The 14931-nt window shown below is 35.7% G+C and overlaps 1 long non-coding RNA gene across 10 annotated transcripts; it reads right to left on the bottom strand.

The window, feature by feature from the left end:
- Nucleotides 1-7143: 7143 nt before the first annotated feature.
- On the bottom strand, nucleotides 7144-14578 carry LOC113355694. 10 transcript variants are annotated; one of them, XR_003362578.1, is made up of 11 exons: nucleotides 14300-14543; nucleotides 14135-14190; nucleotides 13294-13447; nucleotides 13169-13202; nucleotides 12942-13061; nucleotides 12559-12736; nucleotides 11239-11396; nucleotides 11011-11136; nucleotides 10140-10224; nucleotides 8692-8784; nucleotides 7144-7712 (listed from the first exon to the last, which is right to left on the bottom strand). It is a non-coding gene; the product is annotated as an uncharacterized LOC113355694 (long non-coding RNA). The 10 variants fall into 10 exon arrangements; XR_003362582.1 differs by having other exon boundaries at nucleotides 12682-12736; XR_003362585.1 differs by having other exon boundaries at nucleotides 11239-12736; nucleotides 12942-13057; nucleotides 14300-14577.
- Between the last annotated feature and the right edge of the window lie 353 nt (nucleotides 14579-14931).

The raw sequence follows: 14931 nt of genomic DNA, 5'->3' as shown, positions 1-14931 counted from the left end.
TAGTTGCACGACTTATTTCAGCAGAAGTAATATAGTTTTTCAGTTATATTATGACTGGATTTCTATGAGATTGCTGCTTTTGTTGACCAGACTTCGATGTATTTCTGCAGGATTTATTGGTGGAGACCACGACAGAGCAGGATGGCTCAGTCAGTAATATCACCGTGCAGCCCACAGTTTTTCAGGTTCATTAAATTCTGAATTTATTGGTGGAGACCATTTGTTGTGCATTATGAGTTTTATTTGCATTGGTTTGTATGGTTCCTCAAATTAGACTCTGTATGTTTGGGCATAAGTTATGGCCCCTATGATGAACGTTTTAATTTTTGTGTGTGTGCAGGCATTGACACTAGCAGTACGTAAAGCGACTCAATCTATATGCAGTTAAGAAGAAAACGATAATAGAAGATCCTTGCTTTGCCCCCAGAAGCATGGCAATACAGTCGAAGAAAAATTATAATCATCACAATGTATGTGATGTAACACGTTTTCTAATTTATTTATCATTGATTCTTACAGATTTGTACTCTACCTGGAAGAAGTGCAGCAAATATGTACTCGAATTTGTAAGCATTCAGATATATAATCGGATTTGTAAGCAGTACGACAGATATGTACTCAGATTTCTAAGCAGTGCGACAGATATGTACTCAAATTTGTAAGCAGTGTAGGAAATATGTACTCGAATTTTTAAGCAGTGTACCAAATACGTACTCAAATTTGTAAGCAGTGTAGACACACACGTTTGGTAGCAATGGGCATTATGGACATTTCCATGTTTTAATTAATTTTGGACCTCCGGATAAAAAAAAAATCCGGTTGGGCCCTACTATAAATAACTATATGGGCCTAGGACCAAACAAGAAATTTTCCTTTCATAGGATTGTGGTCGTTTAACATTGTCGTGTAAGAATAAGGATAATACGCAACAAATGGAAAATGATCATGTGACCATATAATTTTAAAAATGGTCATGTGTAAATATGCAAAATTCCATTCGCCGGGTTACTTTAAAACTATGCATTCGGCATTAGCTGATAACATGTGTAAATTTACTAATGGATTATTCATATCAATCATATTCATTTTTTTTAACATAAAGTAAGGTTCCAAATTCCAATGCTGCTAATGGGGGTACCATATTGCTTGGGGGTGTACCAATTCCTTATCAAAACATGTTTTGTTTTATTTGCAATTTGGTACACCCCCAAGCAATATGGTACCCCCATTAGCAGCCATGCCAAATTCCATTGGTCGGGTTGCATCAACAGACGTAGCAAGTACATCAACATCAAATTCCGTTGTTTATGTGTCCTTTTTGGAGGTCCATTACTGGATGAATAAAAAAAAATAGACAATACTAACTTTTTTTTTGCTGTAAACAATTAAGATTTTATTGATCAATAATGTTCGAGGAATCGAATGACAATTGAGTTTCAATAACAGAGGGAGGTCTTACTGACCATGTTCTCTCAACTCTAAATTTTGTACTGTATTTTGCAAGCTCATCAGCCGCTTTATTACATGTTCTAGGAATAAAAATGCACTTCCAACTAAGTATGTTGGTGTTTAGATAGTTTATAGCATCTTGCAGAATAGTTGCATTCTCCTATGCAATGACAGGAGAGTTGTTGTTGATATACCCCTCAATGTTCTTCAGGTATGTCTGTAGGACAAGATGAGATATCTGCAACTCCTTGCTCCATGTAACCGCTTTCAAGAGAGCAAGACATTCTGCTTGCTCTGAATCTATTACTCCTGCATAGCTTTTTGCACGACTTCCTCTCTAGTTCCCTGCAAAGTCACGTAAAACCAGACCATTTCCAATTAGTCTAGTGTTTGAATCATAAGAAGCATCACAGTTAAGGGTAATGTAAGGTGCAGCATAAGGTTTCCATAATGCAGGGGGTACTGATGATATAAAAGTTATGTTAATCAGAGAAGAGTCCTTCTCATGAAGTTTGCCAATATAAATAGCAAATTTAATGGCTTTGGTAGCAGTTGTTTTTAGATTAGCTTTCTTATCCTGAAAAACTACTTCACATCTTTCATTCCAAATACTCCAAGTGGCCATCATTGCCATATTCAGCCAGCCATGTTCCTCACTTTGCGCCATACTATGATTGTATCAGGTCTCAAACATGGCTTCAAACCCATTATTAGTTACTGCTGAGAGAACAATGCTACCCCTGAAACTAACATCCAGACTGCTCTAGAGAAGTAACAACTGAAGAGAACATGCATTATTTTTTCATCATGTTGAGCACAGAAAGGACATAGCTTTGAGAAATGTCCACTATATCTTGTTAATCTCACCCTGGTAGGAAGTATATCACTAAGATATTTCCAAATAAAATGTCTAACTCTTGGCCATGTATTGATTTTCCAGAACTCCTTCCAACTGATGTTGGTGTTTTGAATAAAAGCGGATACTTGTACATTGCCCAGACTATTTTCAAAGAGTTTGTTGTAAGCAGATTTAAGAGTAAAGCTGCCATTCTTTGTCAGTCTCCAGATTAGCCTGTCACCAGAATAATGTGGTATTCTCATTTGAAGAATAAGAGCAGCAGTATCAGCCTGGAAAAGATGTTGCACCAAATCCACATTCCACTGCCTAGCATTTGGCATGAATAAATCCTTAACCCACACAAAATTTTCACTATCTACAGCTTCTTGCTTTGGAATGGGTGGGGAATCCAGCCCAATAATCCAAACATCAAACCATATCTTTATATGATCTCCTGAACCCAATCTCCAACAACTGTGTTGTTTTATGAACTCTATATTCTTCTGCACCCCCTTCCAAGCCCAAGAACAGTCATTCTTTTTACTAGCATGTAGCATACTTGTATAAGGAAAATATTTTGCAAACATGCACTTAACCCATAAAGCATCTGAGTTTGTGCAAATTCTCCAAGCTGCTCTAATAAGCAGAGCTTGATTTAGAATTCTCAAATCTCTGAAACCTTGTCCACCAATATCCTTATGTCTTTTAAGATACTTCCATGAGATAGTATAATTACCCTTCTTCTCATCAAAACCCCACCAAAAGTCCCTTTGCAAAGCATTAATATTGTTAATGACTTCCACATGAATCTGTAGGCAGCTCATTATATAAGCATGAATGGTGTTAGTGACAGTTTTAATCATTTGAGATTTTCCACATTGAGACAAAGTACTCCCTCCCTAAATAGAGAGCCTATTCTTGACTTTCTCTTGTAAATGAGTGAAGCATTAATGTTGTTTATTCTTGCCAATGAGCAGTGGAATACCCAAATATTTTTCATTTGGGTTCATGCTTGAAACTTTAAGTATTCTTGAAAGAGTTCTGGAAAATCTTTGTGGAACATTTGTACTAAAATGTACACTAGACTTGTTGAAGTTGACCATTTAACCTGATGCATCTCCAAAGTCATCAATGATTTGAAGAAGATTGTTGACATTAACCAAATCAGCCTTGGAAAATAGCAGACAATCATCTGCAAAAAAAAGGTGTGAAATAGAAGGAGCACCTGTGGCAATTTTAATCCCCTTTATTTTATGATTTTGTTCAGCTGTATATAATTGTCTTGAAAAAGCTTCCATGAAAATAATGAAAAGATAAGGTGACAAGGGGTCACCTTGTCTAATACCTCTTGTAGGATAATAAGCCTTGCAAGGAGAACCATTTAGAAGAATTGAAATATTTGTGGTACTAACACATTGCATTATAAGATTGCACCATTCTTCACAAAAACCCATTTGAAGCATAACATCCTTCAAAAAAGACCACTCAAGCCTATCAAAGGCTTTTGACATATCTAGTTTGAGAGCAAGATATTTTCCTTCATCTTTTTTATTCTTCATAGTATGAATGATCTCTTGAGCCAACTGTCTGTTATCTGATATTTGCCTGCCTGGGACATACGCAACTTGTAATGGTGAAATAATTTTATTCATCACCTTTTTCATCCTTGAAGAAAGAATTTTTGAAATAATCTTGTATGAAGTATTGCAAAGTGCAATTGGCCTGAGATCAGAAGGAAATTGCTTGTTCTTGGTTTTGGAATTAAAGAAATATTAGTAGCATTTAACTCCTTTAGAATGTATCATGTTTGAAAGAATTGTTTTACCATCTGAATTACATCATTCCCGACAACATCCCAATGAGATTTGAAGAAACCAGGTGGAAACCCATCTGGTCCTGGTGCTTTCTAAGATTTCATATCTTTCAAAGCTTTAAAGATTTCATTTGCACTTGGTATTTGGATTAATTCAACATTATCAAGCGAAGTGATGGTGGAGGGTATACAATCTAGGATTGCATTATCTCTGGCAGGAGAAACTGAAGTATGTAAAGAACTGTAATAATCTGTAAGAAGATTTTCCAGCTCCAGTCTGCTTGAACACCAATGACCAAATAATATAGGATTGCATTATCTCTTTCAATGCAGCTATATTATTTCTTGATCTCCTCCTATTTGCATTAGTATGATGGTATTTTGTGTTTCTGTCCATCTCCAAATAATATTGGTCTCTTGCTTTTTGTCCCCAAAACTCACTCTGGATTTGATGCCAGTGCTCTATCTGCTGCTCAACTTGTTGGATATGAACAATAGTAGTTTGATTGGGGTGTTCTTCTTGCTGGATGGCTTCAAGTTGTTGATGTAGAAGTAGAATATTGCTTTGTATATTACCAAATTTCTCTTTATTCCAAATGGAAACAAACTTTCTGGTAAACACCATTTTTTTTTGAAAGTTGGTAAGCATGAGATCCATTAATATGTTGATTCCAAGCAGCAATGACTTGATCTTTTAATGTATCATCTCTTTCATAACACTGGAAATAGTTCCAGTTTGTTTTTCTATCTTCATTTGAGGTTGCAGAATCAAGTAAAATGGGACAATGATCAGAACCCAGTTGAGGAAGGTGCAAAAGCTTTGCATCAGGAAAATGTAGTACCCATTCACCATTTATAACTGCCCTATCAAGTCTTGACCTTATCACACTTGTGCCATGAACATTGGTGGACCAAGTGAAAGACCTACCTGTGTACCCCGTATCTTCGAGACCAGCTTCATAAATCATATTGACATAAGGAGAATCTCTTGAAGAAGAAGCAATGTTTCTTGTATAGGAAGCAGCATATCTTGAAGAAGAATTAGTATGAGTAGAAATCCTATCTTCATTGTTAAAGACCAAGTTTAAATCACCTATTACCACCCAAGGCTGTTGAATGGTTTGTCCAAGTTCCTTGATGTAAGACCACTGTTTCTCCTTATGCTCTTGATAAGAAGCGCCATACATGCAGGTGAGAAGCCATTCTGGATTAGAAGGATCTTCATGAACTAAACAATTTATAATCCAAGTATCTGCATTAACAACCTGGAAATGGAACCCATCTTTCCAAAGAAGCATGAGACCTCCAGCAAGCCCTCTAGAGGAAACAAGCTTGTTATTTGGATATTTAAAAGGTTTAATTAATCTAGACAGTTTATCAACTCCTAACTTAGCTTCAGATATAAAGATAATGTCAGGGTCATACCTATAGATTAAATCCTTAAGGTGATCTCTAGCGGTTTTACTATTAAAACCTTGACAATATGTTGTCCACATCTCCATCCTTCTCAGTAGTTTCTCCATTCTTCTCAGCCATATGTTGCTCATACTCCTCCTGTGTCACTGCTCTTTCCCTCAGGATTTCAGCAACTTCTTCACAAGTTTCATCATTATGGTCCACTGTATAACATTTGGAACATAGGCTATGTGGTTGTTTTACCCAATGATATTTAATCCAGACAATGTCACCAGAATTAGTGTTCAACCATTCTCCTCTATTGAGTGGGGTGTTAAGCTTCATCTCAATCCTTGCATTGATCATGTTCCCTAATCTAGGTCTGCAGTTAGGAGGATTGGTAGATATTTTCCTTCCAAGATCCTCAATAGCTTTAGTGATAACATCAATATGATGGTGCTCTAGCAAGAGCCCCTTAAACTGAACATTTCATTCTTGTGTAGGGAAGTTATACTCCTGGTATTGCTTTTCAGTAGTGTACTTCTCAAGTGCAAGAAGGCATCTTTGAACATTCCAAGGAGATTTTTTGAGGACATCCATCATGTCTCCTGGAGTGTTAAACTTGAAGACATATAAATGGTTTCCTATAACCCTTGTAACTCTCTTTTGGTAATTTCTCCATAAAAGGTTCAGCTCATCCTTGACATCACCAGTTTCAATCTCCTCCTTATTGATGATAAGTTTTCCAATGAGACTGTTTTCCCATTCTTCAGCCGCTTCAGAAATATATTTTGAGGAACCAATGGCGCCTCTGGTTGAACTGCCAGGTACTTTCTTGATCACTGCGCTTTTCATCTTCTCAATGAGGTCATTCACTTTGCTGCTAATACTTCTAGAACTCATTCTTCCACAGGTATTTTGTTTTTCTCTAGGGTTTATGTTTTTTTTGTGTTGAGGAAAACAAGTTTTGGGATAATGCTTTATATCTAGGTTTGTGAATTGATAAGGAGGAAAGCAAATATTTTGTTTCCTTGAGAATAGACGACAAATATTCGTGGGTTATTGAATATTATTCTGTTATGGATTGACAACATATCTTCCGAAGAATATGGAGGATTCCCATGATTGCGGAACTCTAAGAGGGGAAATTTTATTTTTTGAATTTTCTGAATTTCAATTAACTGAATCGGTTGAATCGGGATAATTATAATGGGTTCTAAAATCTGATAATGGATCTGATAATCTAGATGATCATACTGCAACACACTCCGATTACACACTGTACGTGCTAACAAAACTACTTGTTTTGACAATACTGTCTGGCTCAAAACTGTGGGTTTTGACAATACTGTCAATAGGATGCGAATAATGTAGATAAAAACCCAATACTGGATTGAAACCATGTTTGTCGATCAAGGGAAACCTGCAAAATTAGAAAATCATATTTCAGAAATCAATCAAAGAGGTCAATGATAAAATGACCAAGATCAAAACCAAAGAAGAACTAAATCGAGAAAAGATAATACAGGATATGGATTATGCAATAATGGATGAGATTTTTGGATGCAATTGAGAAACTCATGCCAGAAATGAAAGAAACAGAAAAGATCTAAAAGAAAACGAAGCTAGAACAAAAGAGAATGATTGACTAGAGGTTAAAGTTTTGAGATTTTTCCATTACTAGAAAATGAACCAACCAAACTCTCTCTATGAAGCCCTTAGACAATACTAACATTTCCATTCAAAAATCATTCAATCAATATTTTTTCTAAATAAAGTCACTAATTTTACAATTTTGATCAAAAAAATATGTACCAAACCCTCAATTGAGTCAGTTCTACTATTGTTCCTAGGCTGAATCAGACGTTCCAACATTTTCGTGATGCCATTCCGCTATCGGAATGTTATGCAACAGCTCCATTCCACAATCGTCGCAATTTCATTCTTCCATTCTCCAGTCTTATGTGAAAAAACTCACATACAAATGGAAAATGTATTCCAGTTGCTCTTCTATCTGCCTCCTAAGGGAGTTCACACCCCTATCTGTAGACATCGAATCCTTAGCGGCTGATGTCGTTCCAATGCTTCATTAATCAGTGGTACAATGTTAGAGAATCTCCAAATTTGTACATTCAGTCGTTCATCGGCGATAAACGGACAATGCCAACATCCATCCTTGCGTCTCTGCAACCAATTTCTCAGATTCTGTGCTCCTTCCTGAAACACACACACAATGGAACAGTAACTCGGATATTCAATGTTCTCAAAATTTTAAACTGGAATAAAATTAATGAGTTGAATTTATGAACTCAAAGTTCCCATCAAGAGCGATTAGCTTCTGATCGTTTGACTGTACGGATTTTATTTCCACTTACCAAACGTGCTTCAAAGTCTTTATTTCAAATAAACAACGTACATATAACTTCAGATATGAAGCTGAGTCATGCAATCTTTAAACGAAGGCCAAAGACTAACACACATGTTCATATTGAATTTGTTGTAAATCCGCAACTCCCCTTTTATTTGCAGTGCAATTATAAGTAACAACTGAAATCGTTAAGTAGTAAAGATGTTGAAATGTTTAATAACATGAAAGCAACATACAGTTGACCTGTAAGTTGTATGTTCTTAGGACAGTGACTGCGGTGTTCCGCTTAAAGAATGCCCTCTTCTCACTGTTGGCCCAGCGGAGCTTGAGTTTTGTAGTAGTCAAATATAATTTTTCCATAGTATAAACCACTCTTTCAGATATGCTTATATTGTATTCCTTGGAAGGATAACATGCATGTAACTCCTCTCCTTGTATCAGCATATGTGTCAGTACATCCAAATTTCAACCAAAAGGAAATAAAATAGAGAGCCAGAAGGTAAATGGGTTGACAGAATCGGGATCGACATGAGTAACAGTCCAAATGTGAATTTTCGTTTGAATGAATACACACCTAATTGTATTTTGGCTAAGTGACTTCGCATAGGTCTACTTATAATATACCAATCACGTAACATGATCCAGCACTATTGCAGTATTCGATGCATATGTTATGCTCTCATGCGAGATCGTGATGTCATGTATAATGGCCCGAGGAGTAATATCAAAATTCAGCATCAAAACAGATTGTCTCTGAAGAAGAGCCCTTTTTAATTTCTGGTACTTTTGAGTAGGATCATACTACATAAATTCAGTAAGAATTATTACCTGAAGTAGGCAATGCATGTACACATTTAGATCACTGCCATAAATTCCTTCTCAGCGCTATTTATTTGCCTTGTGATCCTTTTCCAATATTGACTGAACTTGCATAGAGAGAGCTAGCAAAATTAGGAACCAAAATTCTCAAAGGAATACGAAAGCAAGATACTTAACCAAATATTTTTTATTCTTTCACTTCAGCCAGCTTGATTGATCAAACTAAAATTATTAGTAATAGTGTGCCAATATTGATTGATCCAGGTTTAGGTACGCAAATTATAACGAAGGCCATACAGTAAAGAAAATTAGTTACAGAAAGACAAAAGAAAAACTACTCAGCAAAAGATACTTGCACGACCAAATCAACACTTAGAACGTCAAGGGACCTTCTAGTCCACTACAATGGTTTGAACCCCCTAAAACTCTGTGGTAAGAGTACTGCAAACTCAATCAATATTCAACATACGTTATAGATTATAAATAAACTTCTGGGTATTCCACAATTTTTGTATCTCTCCTTTTGTTGTTCATGACAGCATCAGTGGGCAAAGGAGGATACACCATATTCCTTATTGCCATGGGAATTGTATTAATAAAAATTCTATGTTGTCTTAGTGGTGAGTTTGGACATTAGTCGTTGGATTTTTAATATAGTAATTTCCATCTACAGCTGATCGTAAACTCTGTCGTGTAATTCTTTTTTTTGATACTCACAAACTTCTGTGACTAAACTGATACAAAAAATACTAAGTTTTCTTCTAAATTTTCGAAAGAAGAAGCTAGTTCATACAAAAACTAATCTATAGCACAACATGCTTAAAATTCACTGTTGCATTCATTAGTAGTTTTGTACCTATCATACTGATGTAACTGACCAACTACCAAAAAAATCAGGCCTCACATTGACAAAACTTATGTAAAAAAAGCCCAACCAAGATTAACTTAAAAGATAGCCAATTTAGCTGCAACAGTCGATTGAACAAACACAAAGAAGAGCACAATGCACCTCCAAAAATAAATGATATAGGGTTTTTATCTGCTGCATGTTACTTCTTAACTTGAATAGGGGAGGTCTGCTGCTTTTTTTTAAAACCCATTATACAGATTGTCGGTACTCGAAAGCTGAGTTCCTTCCCAGTACCCTAATTCCGGGATTGAAAACGAATTTAAAAACTACATACAATTGAAGTGATACATGGAAACGGTATCATTCTAACATGCCAAATCACGTACCTAATGTGGGTGATACATAAAAACATTATCATTCTAACATGTCTTTCAGTGGAAAAAATTTGCGGTGTAGATGCAGCATGAAAAGAACACCATTTTTTATAGCAATAGTACACCTGGGACAGTTAAAATTAATACCACCATTTCTTCATGGGCTAGGTTTCAAAAGCAATCTGTCATACAAAATTCAATACATGAAAGCAAAGAGCAGGATAAATACTAACCTATCTCACATTTCAATGACGGGCGGGGATGTCGTTGTTTGTGTAAACTCGAGGCGCATTTTTGGCAGAGAGGTTAAATTATCTGCTGCATTGCCACAAACAGTTATGGTTATGGTTTATGTTTTTATGGACTAAAAATGCGACAAAATATTAAAATACACGGTTGCATAGGTACAATGTGTCAGACTGTCAGGAGATGAAGATTTCTTATCAATAAAAATGGCTTAATTTGAATTGGATCAAGGGGCATATTTTGGTGGGAACCTCTTCGTAAATGACATTGAGTGTCTATGTATGGACCTAAATTTAAGGAAAGACAACAAACACAATTACAATCAGAAAAACACAAACATAAATGGGGTATTAAAAAACTTTTGGTGAGAGTAAATCTAACCCAACATATGGAACCATCTAACAGGTTTGCATGAAACCAACATGGAAGGTACAATGACTATCAAAATGGATAAACTAAAGACAAATTAACGCTAAAATGGAAGGTTCTCCATTTAAAGTCTAAGGAAGATAAATTGAGAAGGAAGAAACTAATAATATATAGTGATGTAAAACTGAAAAGACAAAATACACCAATTTAGATAATACGGAAACTAAATAAGTACTAACCAAATAGTAAACTTGCAAAAGGATTCACAGTAAAGGCATATAGCACATATACTTCAAATCTAAAAGGGTTAAAAACGACATAGATGCAGCCTAAATTGGAAGCTATGGTGTTGAAATATGCGAAAAGTAATCCGAGCAAGGGAGGCACTGGAAAATAAATTGATGTAAAAAGAAAAATAGAATCAAAACAGTGATGACAATATCATGATAAACATAAAATAACCACAGAATGCGGTGATAGTTAACTTACCACCTGAATGAATTGTTGATTTTGGTGTCGAATTGTTGAAATGATTATATATTGAGTACATATTAGCTTTAGATTTGCACCTATTGCACCAAAATCGGACGTTCCTGATGGTTTTTAAGAAACCACCTGCATCCAAAACACGCCAAAAGTTAAGAAATCGCCATGGTAGATAATATTACAAACAGTACATGTTTACTATAGTTGATATGTAAGATATATGTTTTGAACCTTCGATTTGATTTCTTCAAACTCTGTTAAACAGAATTTGTAGGGAATAATGCACACAGAATATACATCCAAAGCAGTGACGGTGGTGTTCCACAAATCCAAGTGATGCTGATTAAAGCTGAGCCATGCCAGAGAAGTCTTTGATAAACATACATCACCTGTTACCCAACTATCATACATCAATCTCCTTGAAAAAAAATTCAATTCAACAGTCAAATCAAAACCCTGCACAATCTAGAAGATTTCAGTATTAAAACCCAACTTTTTCAGTTGATGCACAGTCTTTGGGATCAATAGAAAGCAATACGTTCAAACAGATTGAAAGCCAAATGATCCACTTTATTTACAACCCCGCATTCTCAAAAACCTAACTGTGAAGCAATACGTTTATATTGCTTTTTCAGTTGATGCACAGTCTTTGGGATCAATAGAAAGCAATACGTTCAAACAGATTGAAAGCCAAATGATCCACTCTATTTATATTCTGTTTGAACGTTTGAAAAGCAATACGTTCAAACAAAGTGAAGTAAATCTAAATAAAGAATGTAAATAGAGAAATAAGCTATTATGACAAAAGCACCTGAAATCAGTTTGGTAAATTAAAAGATAAACAACTTGATGACCTAGAGGGTATTCAACCAAATTACGACTACTCAACAGCTCATCCCTATAGGGAAGATGCATTTCAGTTAGTTAAGAGGGATGCCATATTTAAAAGTCAATAGATCCAAGTGTAATCCTCAAAATTAGTTCAAGGCTTCACATACAATCAGTCTAAAACTCTGTCAACATACGAATAAGCATGAACTTTAGTATTAGGTATGCGAAGAATGCCAACAATGCTAAAAAGAGTCCTCAAATTTATTCAAAGATTTCAAGCATAATACAAAATTTTTGTTGACATTTAGATAAGCATCAACCTCCACTAAAGTGCAACTTGCCAGTTTCTGTGATTCAAATAACAACAAACAATGCAGAAGTATATAACCTTCACATTTTTGGTAGTGTATGTAGGATAAAAAAACATATGCAACAAATAAAAATAGATGATTTCTGCAAATGACTGAGCTGGGATAGGAAGACTTCGACGGAAAATAGTTTACATAAACATCATCATGTCTAGGAGTTTCAAAATAATCCCATGCAAACAAACACTGTCTGGCAGAGGGAGATCAATGCATCAATTTCTATTTTGAATTAGCTAGCTTCTGGGAGTTTGTTTTCAATATACAATAAATGTGGCCGGAAACGGCTTGCTCAAGATTAGAGCAAATAATGCTTTGCAATGTAATATTTTGTCAAATGATCAGACTGTCATACTTTTTGGTAATATTGAACATTTAAAGTTGATGTTGACAGAAATAGCTTGGTAAATTTTCAGAAAAATGGAGCAAACAACCAATACAGGACATGGGGTGGAGTCACAATCAATTGGCTTAATACCAACTCCATTAGCAGCAGAACCTCAAGAGCAATTTTCAATGTTGAGCCCCTAAACCTGGAAATAAGAGTTTGATTAGGTATATATACTAGCAGATCGAAGGTTGGTAATCTGAAACATTCAACGATTAAGGACAAATGTATACCTGAGAGTAAGGACGAAGTGTGTATACCTGAGATTTTCAACTGTGATGACAGATGACACACATGACAGGCTCATAAATACACATGCAGATTAATGTGGATAAGGTAAGTTAAAGTACCTCTCAGACACTCAGGAGCTCAGATGCAGCGTGTCATTACAGTTTCTGGATCTCACTGTTCAAAGCTACAAAACAATGGGCCGACGGAGTCTTGGACTTCTAAAGGGAAGAGGTACCTGCCTGGTACCATGACAAATTTAGTAAAACAATATATTGTTAAGTTGCAACAAATACAGATAAATCGATACAGATAACATTCCTTAGTTTTATCAGAACAATATGCTTACCTTTGTTCCGTAGCGATCATGGAGGGCATGTTGACTGTGGAAATTATTTGCTTAGCCTTGGTGGATAAAAGGATAAATTTCTTGCAAAAAGGACATCAATGTCTGTAAAGTGATTTCTTACTTACACTAACACTCCAACACACTTTTTGACTAACACGGCCTTGATAATAATTGACAAAAGAGGTGAAAACGGCTATCAACACCGGTAGTAGGTCGGAGTCATCCTGATATCTGTCATTTCCCACCTGATTCCAGAGCGCAATCTTCAGTTTGAAGCCCCTAACACATATGATAACAGTTAGTATGGGTTTGGGCAGTTGCAACATCTACATGTGTATTACCGCAGTCTACAGAATGATATTGAGGGATAAAATGATGAAGTCAATACAGGAAGTAAAGACAAACCATAAGAATGCATAAAGTTAGTCCTTTTAGAGACTTGGACATTATAATACCGCCTATTTCCAAGTTCCAACATTACTAAAGTCCCCGCTATGCTAATTGTTTTAGGCATATTTCAGCTAACATATTTCCCATCACGGATATCCAAGATCCACTATATTCCATTTGTGGTTCTCTAAGGACATCATTCTACCTGGTTCAAACTCTTTAATGTGTTTGGAATTAACGAATATGAGCAATCCTTATGGCTGTGACAAAAGATGCAACATCAACTACCTTCTTTGGTAAAAGCAATGACCGAAAGATGTTTAATGTGCAGCCCTTGCAGCAAATGAATATTGGCAAATCTTCTACTTAAAGACTTCTGTTGCTGAAAAACAGAAGCCAGCCATAGAGGCACATGAAAAGAAATAAATTTCAAACTATGTTTTTCTTTCTTCATGGACAATCCTTCAAAAGTTTGAAGCTACTAATTTGCTTCAATCACCACCAAAAAGAATGGAATTTGAAAATTGAAACACAGAGATATTAGACCATGTAGAGTTCACAAATTGAATATACTACCTTTTTAATTTTCCAACGCCGCCAAGAATTTCACAAACTCTATTTCATCTTTGCAGCTGGATAGAAAAAAAGTTCAAACAACTTACTCAGCACATTGGGTAAACCATAAACATAGAGGGAATAACAATGGATATATATAACTCACCAAACAAAGCATTTCTGTACCTGAAATTATCGTTGCATACATGTAAAAGACAGCGAATCTGGTTTTCAAGGGTTTTGGAATCGACCTTCCGATTGAATGCAAGACCATGATTTGTGATTGAAAAGTTTTCAATTATACTTGAACGAATTTGTAACTGCTCAAGATGGAGTGGTAAAGGAGTAGAAATGGTTGAAGTCTGAGAGTTTCAAGGGGGAAAACGTCGATTGCAATTGCGAAGATAATTGATTACCGAGAGGTGGAGAGCTAATGACGGTCGACCATGAGATCAAAATATTATTTTTTCTGGGATGATAGGGAGAGGGGAAAGATCCTAGCCCTCAGTTAGACAACTGAATATATCTCAGCCGTCCCGTGACACACCAAACACTGCTGTTTTATAAACATACAAATTTATCTACTAGAATTTTTGAGCAATATAGATAGGGGGAGTGATATTCTAATTAAGATTACAATCGTAAGAGTTTGCCTTCTTAACTACATTGTCTGCCACAATGTTTCCAGTTCCGTGGGAAAAATAAAAGGCAAGAAAATTGAGACAAGATTTAGCTATTTGTAGATGGTAAAATTTGGATTATGGACAAAAGTATCATTTCAACCTTAGCAAAATTCAACTCTCACGAAAGAGATTAAG

This window comes from Papaver somniferum, chromosome 3 (assembly GCF_003573695.1).
Source record: "Papaver somniferum cultivar HN1 chromosome 3, ASM357369v1, whole genome shotgun sequence".
Classification (NCBI taxonomy): Eukaryota; Viridiplantae; Streptophyta; class Magnoliopsida; order Ranunculales; family Papaveraceae; genus Papaver; species Papaver somniferum.
This window is presented reverse-complemented; position numbering and strand designations above follow the sequence as displayed.